Here is a 21,835-nt window from a genome sequence, read left to right as displayed (position 1 = left end):
GCAATATATCCAAGACCACAGCAAACCACTGAGAAAGTAAGAATTAGAACCCGTATTTTCTGGCTTCCAGTTTAATACTTACTCTATTGCACCATTTTTCAAAGTCTTCTCCCAGATTTTGGGTGTGACATATTGAGTCATGAAAATAAACAGATATTACCAATAATACAGAATTTAAAACATTTGCATATTTCTAGAAACAGAGATGTTTGTGGGAAGAATAAAACATAGGATGTGAAACACAATGTATTAGAATTATTTCAAAAATTGGTTTAACTTTCAATAAGATATCTCTATTACTGTCTCAAATGTGCTTGTCAGGAAATTTCTTTTTGTGACTTAAAAAAAGTGATTTAGTTTTTGACATTAAAATTTATGTTTAGAGTCTGACAACTCTTCCTCACCACCTCACATTCACTCTTCTCACATTTTGGAAATTCATCTTGATTAATTTTAATAATTCTTCTATTTGTGAAATGTACTTTTCTCATGCCAGCAGCATCTTTTCATGTTGGTTGCAGCTCTTTTAAATTAAATCAAATCTTTGACTCTGTCATGACAACATGAAAGACCAATAATACTGGCATAGTATGGTTTATCCAAGCATATAAAGAAGGCAGTATACTGTGGGTGACCTCCAGAGAACTTGTGTTTCAAAAACTTCACTTTGAATCATTAATGCATATTTATTCAGAACAGCATTGTGCCGAGCTGCAGTGTTGCTTGAATAGAAGTTAGACAGTAATAAGTCACCTTGAAAGAATGTGCCAGGTGGTGAAGGTGCTGATAGATAGGAGCACCAGTGGGTTAATGAAAAATGCATTGATGATGGCGGGTGTGTATCTGAATATTTAGAACTGGTTCAGGGACTACAAGCAAAAGAGAGACCTGACCTTGTCTGAGGATGTTCCTTTCTTTTTTTTTTCCAAGTTCTTACATCCATAGAGGAAAACATCTTGTCCTTCCTCCATTTTCACAATTGAAAAACTAGAGGTGGATATTTATAATTTTATTGAATTTGCAGAAAGCATAGTATTGAATAATAAGAATTCAGTGGCTGGACTGAATACTGAAGTATTTATATTAAATGTGAGGCAACACATCTGAATTTTTGCAGGTACTTTTGGCAGGGATTCATAATGTGAGATTCATGAATCACTTTTTCTTTTTAAAATATTTTGATAAAATTTAACATGATTGCTTCCTTTTCAATCATATGTACTTTATTATGTATTTGAAAACATATTTATAGAAAGGTCTATAGCTTTCATCAGACTGACAAAGAGAAACATGACCAAAAAAAAGTTTTGGTTTTAGATAATTGGATTAATTTTTTCCCAGACTCTAAATCTTGTTTTTCCATTGTAGTTATGTGATTAATGTATCATTCTTAGAGCAGGACTGTTTTGTGTTCTTTTTGGTCAAAATTTGTATTTAAATATTCAAATTGTTTAGCTAGTAATTATTATTTGAATTGATTTTTAAATTATGTCTCTATATATACAGGTTGCCTAATACTTGGCAGATAGCCCTAACCAATCAGAAATGAGAATGTAGTATTATAAAAAAGCAAAAGTTATTTTTAGTATGCAACTCTTTTGAAATTAGCAGTACATTTTTTTGATGAGCTACTTAAGGGATCCATTATTTTCCTCTCAATTAATTCTATAAAACTATTGAAAAATAAATGCCACAGAAGTCCTAATGACTTTCTCATGATATCTACATCTTGATTTCTTGACCTTTTTTTTTTACAGAATGTTCTAACATACCTCTTGAGGAATAGCTTTTTATTACAATTTAATTACCGCTTAAGTCCAAGGAACTTCACCCCTTTATTACTACTTTAAAAAACCTCAAAAGTAATAAAAAAGAAAAAAAATCATAAATACATTCAGTTATTTTAACACATTTGAAATAACCTTTTTTTGCAATTTTTGGCACAATATAGATGAAACATAAATGTTTTTAATATATTCATTTAAATCTCCAAATGATTTTTCCAACCTTGCCTCTATTTTCTTAATTCTCTTTTTATATAGCCCAACCCCGCTAAGCATTTTCACCTCAAATTCCCTGTAATTTATTGTAGGGTTAAATCCCCTTTAGAGGAAATTGAGCTAATGAAATAAGATTTTTAGTGCAGTTTCCTATGGAAATGATTGTAAGGGATGATCTCAGAGTTCTAATCTAATGCTAAGATTCAATAATTCTATTTAGCCTGTCAACTCATTAATAATCCCTTTCTCTCTAATTAAAAATTAAGTACTGATCTCTTTTCCAATCACAGGCATCAGCCCAAAACAGTCAGATTGTCCTAAGTTCAGCTGTGCATTTTACATGGAACAATAATAGAAGAAATAGAAGAATGAAGAGAAGAAATAATTATTCACCTCAAAATTAACATTTAAGCTTTACAAAAAAAAGTAACTTTAATTACAAGAGCTTTATTTAATAGGTACCAGAAATATCTTCACCCCCACTTTCCAGATGCAGAATCTAAGATTTGGAGTTCAGTGACTTGCCCACGGTCACATAGTGAATAAGTGCCAGTACCTTCAAGATTTTATCCAAGTTCTGTTTTGAGAACCAATGCTCTTTTGATTATTATGTCATAATTCTTACCATAAAGATAAAAACAGCAAGGCAGAAGGAAGGATAAGCCTTACTGATAAGGAATGAAAAGGGCAAACAAATTATGTTTTTTATATATTTGCATTCTTTATATACTATGCTGTAAAGAAGGGGTGGGGAACCTGTGGCCTTGAGGCCACATGTGGTCTTCTAGGTCCTTGTCTACAGCCTTTTGACAGAGTCCAAGTTTTATGGAACAAATCCTCTTATTAAGGGGATTTGTTCTGTGAAGTTTGGATTTAGTCAAAGGCCTGCACTTAAGGATCTAGAGGGTCACATGTGGCCTTGAGGCCAAGGTTCCCCACCCCTGCTATTGAGGATAGAAACATGCTCTTAGTGCCTGGGAGATTGAGGTTTATGTCTCACTTCTGAAATATTATCTGTGTGGCTCTGAGCATAAATTTAACCTCTCAGGAATACAGAAAACTCTGTAAGACAATAAGTTATACCAAAGATGAAAGCCTCCTTTTGTAGAATGAGTTTCCTCATTTTGGAGTTTCCTGTACAAATGAAATCACAAATCCAGCACAGTGGCAAACATCAAGATTGGTTTGATGAACATGACGGGGAAATTCAGAAGCTACTAAGCCAAAAATCAGAAATCTATTTCTGTCTCTTAGAAGGCAGCATTTAACACCATCAAAAGTAAAGCACAAGTGAAGCTTAGATAGATGAAGGATTCTAGGCTCAGTAAGAAGGCAGATGAAATTCAATTTTAAGCTGATAGTAATAAACTAAAGCACTTTTATGATGTCCTTAAGGCTATTTGTGAGCTAAAGACCTATAATGCATCTCAACTCAGCATTGGTTGGGGCACATTGATTAGTGATAAGAACGTGCCTTGGAGAGTTGGACTGAACACTTCTATATCATTCTTAACAGACAATCATCAACTGATGCTGAAGCCATTGACTGTATACCTCAGATTGAAGTCAATACCTCTCTAGCTGAACTTCCAGCTGAAGAGGTTTTCATGTTGCAAAACACCTAAAGATGATCCTATTCTTACTGAGATTTACAAGGCATGGGGTCCACTGCTTGTACAAAAGCTGACTGAAATCTACTGGGTTACATGGCAAGAGGAGATTATCCCCATGAGTTCAATGATGCCTCCTCTGTACAGCTCTATAAGGGAAAAGGAAATTGGTTGGCCTATGACAGTCACAGGGGAGGTCTTTCTCTGAGTCATTACTGGAAAGTTCTTGCCAGTTCTCTTTAATAGACTTATCCTTCACCTGGAAGATGGTTATCTACCCCAGAGCCAGTGTGGCTTCATAAAGGTCTTAAGAATGGTTGATGTGGTGTTTGTTGCCAGACAACTCCAGTAGAAATGCCAGAAGCACAACAGAGGTCAGTATAAAATGTTCATTGATGTGACCAATCCTTGATAGTGTCAGTCATGAGGGCTTGTGAAAGATCATGGATAAATTTGGTTTCCTGGAGAAGTTCATCAGTATAGTACACTACTTCCATGAAGGCAAGCTTGCATAGGTTCTAGATAATGAATGATGTTCTTGAGCTTTCCTAGTCACCAATGGAATAAAACAAGGCTTTGTGCTTGTTGCCATGCTTTTTAGTATCATATTCTCAATGATACTATCAGATGCCTTCAATGAGTATGAAAATGGAATCAAAGTCATTCACTACACTAATGGTAAATTATTTAATATGAAATGGCTACAAGCCAAAACTGAAATGGAAGGGGAGAGGAGGGAGCATGAGTTTTTGTTTATGTATGATTGTGCATTCAATGTAGCCTCTAAGACTGAGATGCAAATAAATGAATTTATTCTCTACCAGTTGTGTTAAATTTGGCCTGTTATCACCAAGAAAATAGAGATTCTTCATTAGTCAGCATTTTACTATCTATATGTGGAACTATTGGTTATAGCAAATGAAGAAATTTTGAATGTTGTGGATAAGTTCACTAACTTTAGCAGTACATTTTCCAGGGATGTACATATAGATGATGAAGATGGCACATGCTTTCCCAGAGCTAGTTCAGTGTCTGGGAGGCTATGAAATTAAGTGTGGGAGAGTCATTTCTGTTTCTAGAAATATGTAAATGCTTTTAAATTCTGTATTTTTGGTAATATCTGTTTATTTCCATGACTCAATATGTCATACCCAAAATGTGGCCTCCTACCAAACTGAAGGTCAACAGAACCATTATGTTAATCTAATTTTTTGTATGCCTTTGAAACCTGGATACTATACCAGTGCCATGACAGGAAATTGAATCATTTCCATATAAATTGTCTTGGGAAGATTCTGAAGATCACCTGGCAAGATAAGGTGACACTAGCATAGGAACACCCAGAATGGCATGCCTGCATCAAAGAAAGTGCTATGCTCTATGAGCAAAGCAGAATTGCAGTAGCTCAAAAACCTTCTGATATGCACACATTTAGACATCTCTACTCCAAATGTTCACATGAACTATTTGTGCCCGAACTGTTATAAAGCTTTTGAACTTGTATTGGTCTAATCAGCCATGGTTGGACACACTGTACCTTGACCCCAACATAGTGGTGTCATTTTGGTCCTTGAAGGGCAACAATTAACTAGGTTAATTATTTTTTCCACATTTGTTTAATTTGTTTAAAATTTGTTTGAAACAAGGGAGGTCATTTTGGGTATAATAATAAGAATGAATACTTAATATTAAATTGAATATTATTAGAAACTTTGAAGATAATTCATAGCACTGCATTATTTACCTTGGATTATTTTATTTAATTCTGATTCAATTCAAATTAATTTTTTTTACTAATTACTTCCTATTTGCCAGGAACTATATTAAACCCTGTTCATAAAATGATGAAATATAGTATAATTCCTCTGCTAGGATAAGGATAATAAAATATGTACACAAATAAATAAAAGAGGTACAATATAGTAAATGTAAAGGAGAGATCCAAGTGATGGATTGTAAGCAATTTAAAGAGAGAAAAAACACTTACTATTTTGGAGGGGCAAGTTTAGGAATTGCTGTGCAGAAAACAAACTTCTAGGTTCAATTCAACAAACCTTTATTAGACTCTAACTATGTCTAAAGCACAATGTTATACTCTGGATTGCAAAGTAACAAATGAAACAAAACAAAACAGTACCTGTCTTCATGGAGTTTATAGTTATCAGGACCTTGAAAAATATGAGTTTTTTACACATAGAATTGGAGACAGGGGTGAGAAAAAGAGGGGAGTCTATTCACAAATATAGGATACAGAATGAACAAAGTAACAAGAGGAGAAATAGACAAAGAAAGGATTGGGGCAGGGAGTAGTAAAAATTCAAAATGGTCAAAACATAGATGTTACTAGTACTCTGAGAAAAGATTACAAAGGCAAACTGAAACCAGAATGCAGGCATGCCATGAATTCCATTATGAAGAATTTATACTTTATTTATACACAAGCAATGCATTAAGAAGTTTACTTGTGCAGAAGAGTGAATTAGACAGAAGAGAATAAAAGCAGGATGACCAGATAGGATCCCCAGGAGAGTAGTCCCTTTGAGAATCAATGAGTCCAAATAACAAAATTAGTACTGGCAGTGGAAAGGAAGAAAATGTAAGAAATCTTGCAAAAAATCAATATGACTTGGAAACTGATTAGAGGTAGATGTGAAGAAGAGGAAAGAGTCAAAGATGACTTCAAGTTTTAAGGCAAGGTAGACAGGTAGGACTATAGTGTCACTGATAGAAATAGAGAACTTGGGGGTAGGGATAGCTTTTAGGTGGGGGATGATCAATTTAATTTTGGGCATTCTGAGCATGATGCTTTATTAAAATTTTCAGAATATAAAAACATCACTTTCAAATTAGAGAATCTGTTCTTACAACATCCTCAGAGGAGGGTATTTCATGTTTCTGGAATAAATATAATGGAACATTTTGAGGAATAACTGAATGTGGACAATGAAAAATTCAGGAAACTTAGTTTGGGACATTTGATTGTTCTTTGAAGAATATTCCTAAGGTTCAGAGCCATGTTAATGTTTCACCTCATTTCACTATTGCTTTCATAATCCATATCATTTTATCTATGAATGTAGAAAGGATGGCCTATCTACATAAATCTGGTGGCATGAAGATATTCACATCTTTTATTTAACTATGAACTTTTCTTTTCTATTAGTGATCTCTTTGAGATATAAATGGTTAAATTAAGAGTAATTATATGCCAGGTGGGATTGAACAAGCATAAGACAAGTAAGGGATGAAATCTTCACATTTTCTGTTAATGAATATTAATTATACACTTTCAAAGCTTGTACAAAAAATACTTCACAGCATATTTTGTTAGCCTTTACTTTCTAACTTGATTAATTTTTGTACTGTTCTTCCACTTAAAATGTATCTATATTTAAATTAGTCATTCCATTAAGCCCTTTATAAACTTTAACTATGCCTCCCTCATTGTTCTTTACTCTATAGCTTGGAAATGCATTGCTCCAGAATGCTGAGTAGTTCATCTGTTTAAAGAAGGATACGTTATCTTTAATCATGATTGACCTTGGATTTGCAGCCTTAAGGCTGTCCTTCAGGAACCACATAACCTTAAATAGTTTTAGAGTTCCGAAACAGAGATCATAAAAGAAAAGTAAATGAGTGTCTCTTGAATATGTGTGTATGTGAGGGTGTGAGGGTACATGTTGCTTCTGTATGTATTATTTAATAAGACACTTAATGTCTTTCAGGCCTCTGGCTGAAATCATTGTGAAACTAAAGTAAATTAGATATCCCCAAAAGAGGCAGGTAGGACCACAACATGTGAATAGTCAAGTCAAATCTCTCTCTCTCTCTCTCTCTCTCTCTCTCTCTCTCTCTCTCTCTCTTTCTCTCTCTCTCTCTTTCTCTCTCTCTCTTCCTTGTCTTTTTATCTATCAGTTTTGTTTTGTTTTGATTTCTTTTTTAGGTAACATATAAAGATGGGTGAATGGATATGAAAAGTGTCTAGGGAAGAGACTTTTCAGGGGGAAATGGTAAAGCCTATTAACTTCTTGATTACTTTCTCTTTGTTTCTGTTTTGATCTTTGTCTTTGTCTGTGTCTCTGTCTCAGAATTCATGCTTATTCAGTTTTACTTGCAGATGTTGTTAGATTGAGAAAAAAAATCTTATTTGTTTCCATGCTTGGACTTACCTCTCAACAAATTTAAGGCAAACTTCTTGATAGAAATTTTTAGTTTGATCCTCACCTGGTTTCATTGTGTAAATGAAAAATTCATAATATTAGTTTTGTTTTGCCCAAGGACCTTTTGCTAAGAAGTATTAAAGCCAAGATTCAAAATGAGATTTTCCTAATTCTAAGAACAGTGCTCTTTCCACTACACCATAATTTCTACTATGAAGAGGAAAACTATAAGGCAAAAAGAAAAGTAAGTAGTACTGGAAGGGAAGAGTAAGGAATGGTGAGTACAGTAAATTATAAATTGTATTTATATACATAGGCATGCATAGGCAGCTAGGTAGCTAGTGGATTAAAGTTCTGGGCCTAGAGTTAGGAAGACCTGAGCTCAAATCCAGTACAGATTCTTACTAGCTGTGTGATCCTGGACAAGTCACTTAACCTCTGTTTGCCTTATTCCACTGGAGAAGGAAGTGACAACCCACTCTAGTATCTTTGCCAAGAAAACCCCATGGACAATATGGTGCATAGGCTCATGAAGAGTCAGACATGACTAAATGATTCAATAACAATAACAACAACAATTTATATCTATAGCTGATAGAAAGCATGGCATAGTGGTTATGCCATTAGATTTTCTGCTTTTGAAAGACAGCTATGTAGCTGTCTTTCAAAAGCAGAGAATCTAAATTCATGTTTAAAGGCATATACTGGGTAAATATTTAGGATTTGTATCTTTTATTGATGCGTAAATAAAGTCATTAAATATTAGCTTTCAGAAGACCAGAACTCATTTAGATTTCCTATATGACCAAGAAAATTATTCATTATGAAGTCATTAAATTCTGATTTAGCTATTATATAATGCAAGGAATTATGTTAATTGTGGGGGATACAAAGACCTAAGAGAACTTGTCCCTGTTCTTATGACACTTTTAATATTATAAAGTAAAACAAAAACTACTACATGAGGTGGCATAGTTTAAAGGAAAGAATATTAGCTTTAAAGTACCAGTTTTCACTGCTTCTTCATCAGTAAAATGGGAATAATGATTGTATTACTGATCTAACCAGTGTGCTTTGAAGAATGTCATTATTCATCTGAAAAGGCTACAAAACCATGAGTATTATTTTTTTCAAGTAGCATAAAATATGTCATGGTAGTTTACAGGCATGGAAATACATCTACATGTGTGTATCTATCTATCTATCTACCTATCTGTATTACTATATATATATATATATCTGTATATATATACTTATATTATGATACAGATTGAAATATATATAAAAGAAATTGATGGAATTAACTACCTTGCTAGATAAGAGTAACTAAATTGCACAAAATTTCCCTCCTGTAATATGAGTTACTTTTTATTCTAACAGAAAGAGGGTTGAATTTTGGACATATGTCTCTCATAGGCTGAATAGTCCCTTCATGAAGGTTTCCTAAACTTTCATGTAGCTGATAACAGATCATATTAAATTGATTTATGAAATCTGGACTTTTTAACTTAACTTTCCCTGGGATGTGTATCCTTCTTCCTTCCTTTTTGAAATGATTTCCCCCTCCACAAAAATAGAACTCTTAATAGAATATTATAAATTAACCTCCTAGAGTCTATTTCAAGAACTTCCTAGTAAGATTACTCATTCCCAAAAATATAACCTGTCCTTGTATCTTATCCCTGTACTAGACTATAAGCTACATCAAGACCAGGACCAGGTTTATTTAAACATTATAGATACCATGGCACTGATCACAGATTTCAGCAGAAAACAGATGCTTTATAAATGTTCACTTAATGAGACATTAAATGGATGAGAGATGAATAAATGAAAAGGAATAAAATTTAAAGAATCAAATGTGGATAAAAATATTGCCCTTTATTTAGAATCAATCCTTTGCTTACCTTGACTTTAGCTGACAAAAATGATAGTTTACCATATTGAATGTATGGATTTTAACACATTTTATTAGAGACAGGGGTTGGAAATAAGGGAAGTATGTTCCCAGACAGAAGAGGCAGAACAGAAAAAGTGACAATAAGAGTAATAGGCCAAGAAAAGATTAGGAGAGAGGATGGTAATTAGTCAAGATTGGCTGAAATGTAGAACATGTGGAAAATAATATGACAATAGGCTGGAAAGGTAAACTAGTAAATTGTAGACAATATACAGGGACTTAATTGCTAGTGTGAAGAATTTATACTTTATTTTGTTTACCTACTGCTTTACTAACAGGGTGTGTGCTAGATGTGCTAAAGTAAGGAATTATAAATGTCATACACCTTTGTAAACTTTTCTTTCTGTGTATACTTTTCTCTGTTGTCCCACAACCTTCCTGGTAGACAGAGACAGTCTCTGACAAGAAGCTAGTAGCTGATATCCTATAACCAATGATATTTTTCCCATCCTAAAATCATGTTAATAGAAAAATAAACACAATATTTTTTTTCTATAACTAAGATTCTTTGTTTGTCTCAGGCTTCTAGCCAGTCATTTTATTCCTTAAATTATAAAACAACATGAAAAAGTTTAAAGGCATTATTTAACATCTGCAGTGTTAAAAAAAAAAAGTTTTGAAGTTGAGTATAGTTATTGACATTTTTTTCAGAATGTTTTTTCTAATTTTCAGTCTGTTGATAGCAATATTTTACTATTAATAATAACATTAGAATATACTCACATTTCCCAATGAAGACAAAGCACCTATATCTATTGAAAAAAATTGGGAGCCAAGATGGCAGAGGGAAAGCAGTGACTTGTTTGATCTCTCCCCCCAAACACTTCCAAATACCTATAAAAATGGCTCTAAACAAATTCTAAAAGCAGCAAAACCCACAAAAAGACAGAGTGAAACAAATTTCAGCCAAAGACAGCCTGGAAGGTCGATTGGAAAGGTATATCGCTCTGGGCAGGGAGAGGAGCGCAGTTCGGCATGGGCGCGCAGGCTGCAGAGACCCTGGAGTAGGCCTCAGAGCGCTGAATCGCAGGCAGATGTGGCAGGTTCCAGACTTCTCAACCCACAAATGCCAAAGACAATTTAGAAGGTCAGTGGGAAAAGTCTGTGACTGTGGTGAGAGAAGGAGCTAGGTTTCAGCCACTCCGGGGACCGCGGCTGTTTCCTGAGCTTCAGGCCCACAGACTGAGGAGGAATCAAGTGGCTGATCAGAGGGGGATTACAGGGATCTCTTTGCCAGTGCTGAGGCAGGAATCCCTTGTTTATCAGTGCTTGGATCTGGGTCACAGTTCTGAGGGGTGTTCCTGGGGTGAGAAGGAGTGCTGGTGTGGTGAAGCTTGTTGTGGCGGTGGAGAGAAAACACCTCTCCCCTTATTATACCACCTTGGAAGAACTGAAAATTTTCAGGTCCCTAGAAGTATCTCTGCAAACAGCTGTACAAACCCCTGAAGCTTGGGACAGTACACTCTTCACATTGGAAGCAGACTTTTACCTTAACAAAGAGTTTAAAACTCAAGTAATTGGCCGGGATCATGAGTAAGCAGCACAAAAAGAGTCAGACTATATTATCTTACTTTGGTTACAAAGATCAAAACCAGAAGAAGACAACAAAGTCAAAGCTCCTACATCCAAAGCCTCCAAGAAAAATATGAATCAGTCCCAGGCCTTGGAAGAGCTCAAAAGGGATTTTGAGAAGCAAGTAAGAGAAGCAGAGGAAAAACTGAGAGTTTTGCAAGAAAATCATGAAAAACAAGTCAACAGCTTGCTAAAGGAGACCCAAAAAATTACTGAAGAAAATAACACCTTAAAAAAATAGCCTAACCCAAATGGCAAAAGAGGTCCAAAAAGACAATGAGGAGAAGAATGCCCTAAAAAGCAAAATTGGTCAAATGGAAAAGGAAGTCCAAAAGCTTACTGAAGAAAACACCTCCTTAAAAATTGGAATAGAGCAATTGGAAGCTAGTGACTTTATGAGAAATCAAGACACTGTAAAACAAATCCAAAAGAATGAAAAATTAGAAAACAATGTGAAATATCTCATTGGAAAAGCAACTGACCTGGAAAATAGATCCAGGAGAGAGAATTTAAAAATTATTGGACTATCTGAAAGCCATGATCAAAAAAAAGAGCCTAAACATCAGCTTTCAAGAAATTATCCAGGAAAACTGCCCTGATATTTTAGAACCAGAGGGCAAAATAGAAATTGAAAGAATCCACCCATCACCACCTGAAAGAAATCCCCAAAGGAAAATTTCTAGGAATATTATAGCCAAATTCCAGAGTTCCCAGGTGAAGGAGAAAATATTACAAGTAGCCAGAAAGAAACAATTCAAGCATTATGGAAACACAATCAGGATAACACAAGATTTAGTTGCTTCTACATTAAGGGACCACAGGACATGGAACATAATATTCCGGAGGGCAAAGGAGATAGGATTACAACCAAGAATCACCTACCCAGCAAAACTGAGTATTAGCCTGCAGGGGAAAAAAGGGTCATTCAGTGAAATAGAAGACTTTCAAGCATTCTTGATGAAAAGACCAGAGCTGAATAGAAAATTTGATTTTCAAATTCAAGACTCAAGTGGAACATGAAGAGGTAAACAGGAAAGAGAAATCATAAGAGACTTTTTATGTTTGAACTGTTTACATTCCTGCATGGAAAGATGATATTTGTAACTGATGAGACCTTTGTCAGCATTAGGGTAGTTGGAGGGGAAAAAATTATATGTACGTGTATATAGATATAGATAGAGGGCACAGGGTGAGCTGAAAATGAAGAGGTCATATCTGGAGAATAAAATTAAGGGATGAGAGAGAATTATACTAGGAGAAGGAGAAAGGGAATAAATTATCTCGCAAAAAAAACAGAAAAGAAAAGGCTGTTACAGTGGAGGGGAAATGGGAGAAGGTGAGAGGGACTGAGTGAATCTTATTCTCATAGAATTTGACTTAAGGAGGGAATAACATACACACTCAATTGGAAATCTGTCTTATCCTACAGGAAAATGGGGGGGAAGGGAACAAGGGAGTAGGGGGATGATAGAGAGGTGGGCAGATTGGGAAAGTGGGTAATCAGAAGTAATTACTTTTGAGGAGGGTCAGGGTCAAAAGAAAGAATAGAATAAATGGGGGGAGTGGGATAGGATTAAGGGAAATAGAGTTAGTTTTTCACATCATGTCTACTATGGAAGTGTTTTGCATAACTGCACATATATAACCTATATTTAGTTGCTTGCCTCATCAATGAGGGTGGGTGGGGAAGGAGGAAGGGAGAAAATTTGGAACCCAAAGTTTTAAAAACACATGTTTTAAAAAAATGTTTTCACATGCAACTGGGAAATAAGAAATACAGGAAAGGCGGTACAGAAATCCATCCTGCCCCACAGGAAAATTGAAGGGGAAGGGGAAGGGGATAAGAGAAGGGGGGGAGAGATAGAAGGGAAGGCAGACTAGGGAAAGGGGTATTTAGAATGTATGCCATCTTGGGGTGGGGGGAAGGGCGAGATGGGGTGAAAATTTGGAAGTCAAAATCTTGTGGAAGTAAATGTTGAAAACAAAAAAATAAATAAAAATTTAAAAAAGAAAAAATTATTATATTCTGTTTGCATTTAAAAAAGAACTACAACGAGTGGAGGGGCAGGATCCAATGATTTTTAGAGAAAGCAGAAATTATTTGATAGAACGGGAAAATGTAAATGTTCCTAAACAGTAGGAGGACCAAGGGAAACCAATGATGATTATTCTTATCACTAGAATGGCAGGTTGAGATTGGTCTTTCCTAAAATGAACAGTCAAAGGAAGTTCAACTCTTTGATCTAGCTACCATTTTGTATGTAGGGCTTTAAATTTGAACATAATGAAAATAATTGCAACAGAAATTTAAGATACCTGGGTTTTAATACCATCTCTACCACTAATTCACTATATGACCTCCAAACAAAGTCAGGTCTTTGGTCCTTAGATTCTTCATATTGAAAATGAAGGATATGGAATAGAAAATTCCTAAGGACATTTCCAACCTTGATTCTAAAGTTATAGGTGAGGACATGTGAAGAACAAATAAGAGATAGGCAAGTTAGCAGTTTTTCCCAGTTTTTGATGCAAGAACATTTTAGGTCTCAAATAAGATTACCTACAGTAAGGGCTTATGATATTGAAATCATCAAGCTTCAGATAATTCTGACACTCCAAGAAGCAGATTTGAAAATACATTACTCTTATTCAGGGTCTAAAATATTTCTGCCTTTTGAGTCCTGCAAAATAACAGAAAAAAATATTAGTGTTAAAGAGATAAATTTTGGGGTAGGTCTTCATTTGTGGTCATTGAAAGCCACACTCAGGATCCCAAATATGACAAACCCAAATCTATTAATACTACTTGGTCTGAATCTTGCTCATTATTCATATAAAGCTTGATCATATGGCTACATATTGAAGTCTGAATAATATGTTTTTCATCCATTTTATTTTTCAGCTGTGGTTAGTTAGCCCAATCTTGTTCATAATGCTCTAAGGCTTACTGCAATAAATTGATACAATGCTATTCATTTAAATTAAGGCATTTTTAATACTTTTTTTGTAATGAACTCATTGGCAGTTTGAAGATCATTTATTCTTTGACTAGGACAATACCCAGTATAAAACTGTCTTATTTTTTCCTAAAGAAAATTTTCAGAGAAAAATAACTAAATTCTTTCTGGATAGTACTTTTCTATATCTGAATGATGAATGCAAACATTGGTCTCAGTGGGATTTAAGAGAATAACAGTTCTTTTGATCCTGATCAGTCATCACTAACCTCATTCTGGACCATTTACCATATATATTTTGACTTCAGTAAACAGTTCTTTTCATTCACAATTAAGCTTCCATTGTGGGCATATGAACAATAATGCAAAAAAAAAACTGGTATTAGACATTAACACTTTATTATATCAAGAAAAAAGAAAATTTCAGCCATTTGTCTTAACTCATCAGATATATACATTTTAGGTGCAAATGTTTTATACCTAAAGTTGTGATTCTTGGCTAGATATAGAAAAATATTAATATTTATATATTAATTAATAAAGTTATAGGAAAGTCCCAACTGTTCTATTTGCCTTCTTACATTATGAAGAGCCATCAATTACTGTGCTTCTTTTTTTTTTTCAGACAATGCATTAAATAGCCTCTTTGGTGAATTTCCCATGATTCTTATGTCCTGGTATGTGATGTCATATGTGTGTGTGTGTGTGTATGTGTGTGTAGTTTTCTCCATTCCGCAGTTACATTTACTTAGCCATAAGTAGAGTTGGCAGAGCCAGTTTGGTGTGCAGTGGGGAAAGTGCTTGGTCTGCAATTAGGAAAACTCATCTTCTTGAGTTCAAATCTGGCCTCAGACACCTATTAGCCTGGGAAAGTCACATAAACCTATTTGCCTCAGTTGCATGAATATGAAATGAGCTGGAGAAGGAAATCACAAACCACTCCATTATTTTTGTCAAGAAACCTCCAAATGAGGTCAAAAAAGAGTTGGACATGATGGAAACAGCTGAACAACAATAATAACTGACATGGCACTAAAATAACTTACACCATAAATGGAAATTATCTAATAAACCCATAAGATATTATTTTCTGCAGTAATAAACAAAAAAAGGCGTTAAAATGGAGCTGATAGGAATGGTTCAACAGTAAAGATACTTAAACCTGATGGTTTGCTTCCTGAGTGTTATGCGAACTTAAACAAATGTATTCAGTTTAGATTTGTTTGCACTTTCAAATCCCATACTTCCAATTAATCTCCTGCAAAATTGGAATCTTTTAATATTTGCATATTACTTGTCCTCAGAATGGAGGTCTGTTTTTGGTGAAGATTGGGCATATTCTATTTCGATCAATCATAGCCTAGATGCCTTCACAGAGTAATGATTTTATTTCTCTGAGATCTATCTTGGAGAAGGCAGAGGTTTCCATGTAGAATCTTCTTCCTTCCCCACTACTGAATATATGGAAATGCTCTGGATTTAGGTATTTAAATTTAGCAAAAAAAAAGAAAGAAAGAAAGAAAGAAAGAAAAGACAGGCAGGAAGGAAGGAAGGAAAAGAAGCATGCTACTTTTGCTTATTTTATTTATCCTTTAGAGAGAATAAATGTTTTCATGTACTTAACAGAATGAAATGAATAGTTTATGCTTCATTGCATTACTCTGGTTTCTTTTAAATGTGTTATGATTGTATTTGCTTTGGCTACCTGGTCTAATCTAAGTTCAAGTAAAAGACTCTCTAATGTCTTCTATGACTAGTGGCTTCTTAGTTAAGTAGATTGTAAAGAGGCACTAATCATATTATGCAAGGATTCTGCATCACTGTGAGGTGCCAAACTTGATTTATGTGTAAGTAAAAAATAAAGAAAGCCTTTTCTCCAGTGTTTTCTATAGCTCATGCCAAATCTTTGCTAGTTCACAAGGCTAAAATTAGGTAAGCACTCCAACTGTCTTTGTGAAGACCTAGGTTGCTACAATTTCCTTCTGAGCTAAGGTAGGGATTGTATCTACTCCAAGGTATATCAGAATTCCATCAACAGATACAATGCCACAATAGACCCATCTTTTGATCCCAAAAGATTTGAATACCCCATATGTATTAAATTAAATGCCAAAATGAATGAGGGAAATGATTTGGTTTGGTTCCTGTGTACACCTGTATAAACCTCTGTGTAAGAAGAAACATGTCATTTTGTAGAGACAGACAGGTGTTTTTTTAATATTAAAAATAAAAATTAAGGGACTGAGAAAGATCATACTGTTGGGGGTGGTAAATATTTAATGACAAATTCCATAGGTAACTTTCATAAGATTATAGGAGTTATAGCTAAAAGGAAACTTCTAGTTAAGGGAGGAGAAGACCAAGAAAGTTAACTAATTTATCTAAAAATAATATAAGCTGTAAGTATGAGAATCAAGGTTGAAATTAAGTTCTACTTTGCATTATGTTAAATGGGCTCAATTTTTTCCTTCTTTCTTTTTCATTCCCCTCACTTTGTCACTTCTGCTAATGGCCCTATTCCAAGTCTTCAATTCAATAACCCATTTTCAAAATCTCAATTTTATCTTTGACTTTCCTCTTCCTGTCCATCACTCTTGCCCCTACATCCTAATCCCATGCCTGAAATGCACTCCCTCCTCCACTTTACTACTCATCTTCATTGCTTCCTTTAAATTCAACTGAAGCCCCATGTTCTACAGGAAACCTTCCCTTGTTAATTCTATCTTCCCTCTGTTAATTATTTCCTATTTATGCTGTATATAGCTTGCTTAGTATACGTTTGTTTTCATGTTCTCTCTCCCGTTAGATTTTAAGCTTCTTGAAGGTAGGGATTGATATATTTCTTTTTCTATATCCATAACTTAGCATAGTTCCTGGCACAAAGTAGGTGCTTAATAAATAGTTATAGATTCATTTTAAAAGTCATAAGATTTTATTATTTATAGTCAGACCATCTCTCATACTCCTTTTCTTATTCTTAATAGCCATGCACACAATTCTAATTCAGTTCCATATTATCTCTATTCTGGACTACTGTGATATCATTGCCTAGTTTTCTCACTTCTAATTTCTCTTGCTGTTAATATCATTCTATACAACACTGTTAAATTAGTCTTTCTAATGTAGAGGCTTGGTGATGTTGGTCTCATAAATAGCTTCCCATCAACTACCAAATAAAGCCAAATTCTTTGAGAAGAATTAAAAGTTCTCTATTTGTCTTCAATTTCTCTTTCTGATCTCATGACACACCAAACATCCTTTACAATTTATAGAAAAGAAACAGCTCATCAGGCTCCAAAGTATGTCCTCTGTCTTCTTGCCTTGAATCTATTTCTTTACAGCTCTTAACCTGTGGTCTTCTGATAGACTTACAGTTTCATCTGTGAAAATTTGCCCTCAAGTTAAAATTTCAACTTTACCACAACTTCTCAGTTTCCACCATCCTTATTTGTGTCTTTTCATAAATTCTCCATAGAGAAGCCACACGTTATACTGAACGTATTCCTCTGGTTTCTTTAAAGTCTTAGATCTATGTAATTGGCTTTTAGACTATCCTCTTGTTACTTTAAATCCATGTTGTTCATGGAGGTTGCCTACCTTTCCCTGTCACATGACTTCTTATATTTTTAATGCCAACATGTTGCAGCCTATTTATTCCTAACATACTTCTTCCTATTGCCCTTTAGCTTAACTGTAATTTTCATTTTTGTGTATAATAAGAATCAAATATTATGAAGTTTATAGAACTGTTATAGATTGTTTCTATTAGTGGTTAAATGTGATTTGGGACTTATTTTAGACTTGGTTATAAGATAGCTAGAAATCATGTGACACTTTTCATATCGGGATCATGTCCCTCAAGTATAGCTATAGTTATGACACTTTTTTCAATTCTCTATACTTGTCTTCAACATCTTCAGAATCACCTCTTGTTTTCACTGTGACTATTTTCTCTAGACCATCAATTACTCTCAGCACACAGGTTTTCAATTCTGCTTTACAGTAAGACAAGATGATAACCCATTCAAAAGAGATGTACAAAAAATAAGGCATGTCTTCAATTTTATTGCAAACACTACATTATTTGGCATTTTATAATAATTCAATAATGGAAACTGACTTGGGAACCTTTTCCAAGTGGTTCTGGAACTTTACTAAAGCTGTGACTAGAAAAGTAACTAGATCAGAAAATTGTGACCAGACCAGAATTTTAAAATGCTTTCATGATTAATTCAACCAAAATCAAATAAATCAACCATACAGTGATTTGTACATGATTGCTAGTATTCTAGAAATCTTAAGTTGATTGTTTTATGACTAATGTTGTATTTACATAAACAGGGTCCTTGGGAAGACCTACTTCCTTTTCACTTCTAGCTGCAAAAATTGAACCCCACATTGTGTCATGTTGGATAGAGAACAAACAGTCCTCGGAACCAGTAAGACTGAAACATTTTGGCTACGTAACTCTGAGCAAGTCAAAGCACCTCAGTGTTCTAGGAAGTTCTCTAAGATGATAAATGACAGACAAAATACCAAACTACATTGGTAGAATAATTTCCTTATTCATTGGAGAAGTAAAAATCTCAGGTCCATTCCCTACCCCTATCAATAAATTTACAAATGTGTCTAGTGTGTCATGGTTTTAGTGTAAATACAGAGTTGGTCTTGGATTTAAAATGATATTTGGCATTTAGAAGCTGTGTGATCAAAGACTAGTCACTTAATGTCTCAAATTCCCATTTTCCTCAAATACAAAAATGAAGATTATAATATGTATAGTGCTAAACTCAATCAATTATCCTAATTGCCTCAATTTCAAGGGAACATAGGATAGAGAATAGTGAACTGACCTCAGAGTTAGAGAGACCTCTCTTCTACCACATATTAGCTGTGTGACCCAAGACAAGTCACTAAAGCTCCTAATTCCCCCAGGTAGCTCTCAAAGATGCTAATGTATGGAGAAGTTGCTGATCTGAATTAGAAGTTCCTCATCAAAAACTCCCTACACTATAAAATAATAATCCTGTTTTACTTAAAAATTTTATAAACATTAAAATGTTATATGAATGAAACTACTAAAGCTTAAAATTGTTCTAAGACATTTGGGATACCCTGTACAACCAAATTATATAAAAGTCATAATATCACTCATATGTAAACAATGTTTATACATGTTGAATGAGTTATATATAACACTTTGTTTTTATTTCATTTATGTGATAATTTTACCAAATTTATTTTAAGGAAAGTAAATTTTGCTGTCAATTTATTCTATTTGGTAGGCCCATCTGACTTCTGTAAGTACTTTTATATAAATGCTTGTATTCCAGGTATATAGCAATGTTTGCTTATGTGTGTCTTGGAAAGTTTCAATGGCTTCATATTAGTAATCTCAGGTTTAATATTTCTGTACTTTGATTCTGGAGTTAAGAATAAAACTTAGATGGGCATTTATAAGATCTGTCAATGCCAAAAGAGAAGGAAATCTATAAATTAATGAACTCTGGAAATTTTTAAAAAGAAATTAAAACAATTAAAATCCTTCTATATCTCATTTTCATAAGTATGTTATCTTTATGTAGTTGTTGCCATTCAGTAGTTTATAAACTCCTTAAAGGCAAGGGCAATTTGATATTTTGTCCTCATTTACTTAGAACCTAGCATAACACATTATATAGTACTAGACAATTAATAAATACATGCTTTTTGTGGGGAAAAATACCTGTAAGATATATGGAAAAAGGAGGAGTTTATGACCAAATAAGATACAGAAAAGAATCCAGGAGGTAAAATGGATAATTTTGATTACATTAAATTCAAAGGGTTTTATACAAATAAAACCAATGCAGTGAAAATTAGAAGAAAGGAGGGAATTTAAGGAAAAATTACAGCAAGTTTCTCTGATAAAGTTCTAAATTCTCAAATATATAGGAAACTGAGCCAAATTAAAAAAATAAAAAAGAGCCATTCTCCTACTGATAAATGGTCATAAGATATGAACAGGAAGTTTTCAGAGGAAGAAAAAAAAGCTATCGATAGATATATGAAAAATGCTCTTAATGGGTAAAAATTAGAAAAATATAAATTAAAATAACTCTGAGGTACCATTTCAGACCTGTCAGATTAGCCAACAAGACATGCCAGCAGCTGGCAGACGAGCAGTGCAGAAAAATTAAAGAGAAATAAAAGGCCGGCTAGGTGAGTCAAGGGTGATCAGCCACAAGACTGCTTATTTCTAGTAAGGTTTATACTTTTATACATGAAAGTGAAATGATGATTTACAATATCCAAAGAGTAAGAGCTAAAGATACAAAGTTCTCACAAGATAAGACACCTGGGGAGTATTGCTTCAGGGTAAAGGTTAATTCTCTAGTCTAAACCTTCTTTGTTTACTTCTGACTATGCGCTTTCCCAGGAGACTCAGCAAATGTTTACTCAGCAGCAAAGCAAGTCCGGGGTATAGTCATGGACAGATGATCCAGAGAAGGCCTTTGCCTTTACCCGCACTGACCCCCAATAGTTAGAGATTTTCCAGGTAGATCCCGACCCCAACAAAGACAGAATGTGAAGGAATGTGAAAAATAGGTACACGAATGCAATGTCGGTAGAGTTGTGAACTGATCTAACCATTTTGGAGAACAATTTGGAACTATGTCAATGGGGCTATAAAACTGTGTATACTCTTTGATCCAACAATATTTCAATAATAGATCTTCATCACAGAGAGAATAAAGAAAAAGGACAAGAACCTATATGTATAAAAATATTTATAGTAATTATGTGTGGGGGGTGGGTGGGTGTGTGTTTGTGTGTGTGTGTGTTGCAAAGAATTGGAAATTGATAGGAGATGCCTATTAATTGAGGAATGGCTGAACAAGTTGAGGTATATGATTGTGATGGAATACTATTGCTCCTAAGAAATGGAGGGAATAGCTTTAGAAAAGCCTGAGAAGACATAAATGAACTGAGGCAAAGTCAGCACAATTAGAACACTGAACACAGTAAGAACAATATTGTGATGATAATCAATTATGAATGGTTTAGTTACTATGATCAATACAATGACCCACAACAATACCAAAGCACTAATAATGAAAAATGCTATCCATGTCCAGAGAGACAAACGATAAAGTGTGAATACAAATTAAAGCATATTTTTGTCTCTTTATTCTCTCTTTTTTAAATTGCGAAATGGCTAATAAGGAAATACGTTTTGCCTGACTCCACATGTATAATGGATATCATATTGCCTTCTCAGTAAGTAGGTAAGAGGCTGGAGGGAGAGAAAAAAATTTGGAACTGAAAAATGTTTTAAATGAGACTAAAAATATTAAAAGTCATTATGGCAGAATATTGAAAAAATACTTTTTGACTACATTTCATTAAAAAGATGAAATAATCCCTAAATGTGTATAAAAAAGAATAATTGTATAATGGACAAGGAAACTGTTTTAAACTAGCTGAATTTTGTTCAATAGTATTTTTTGAGACTTTGAGCTAGGAAAGGACTTTAAATTAGCCTAGAAAAAAAAAAAACCTTCATTGACTTAAACAAACATTAGTACTCACACAA

The sequence above is a fragment of the Vombatus ursinus genome, unplaced genomic scaffold, assembly GCF_900497805.2.
Source record: "Vombatus ursinus unplaced genomic scaffold, bare-nosed wombat genome assembly UNPS02014942.1, whole genome shotgun sequence".
In the NCBI taxonomy this organism is placed as follows: domain Eukaryota; kingdom Metazoa; phylum Chordata; class Mammalia; order Diprotodontia; family Vombatidae; genus Vombatus; species Vombatus ursinus.
This window is presented reverse-complemented; position numbering follows the sequence as displayed.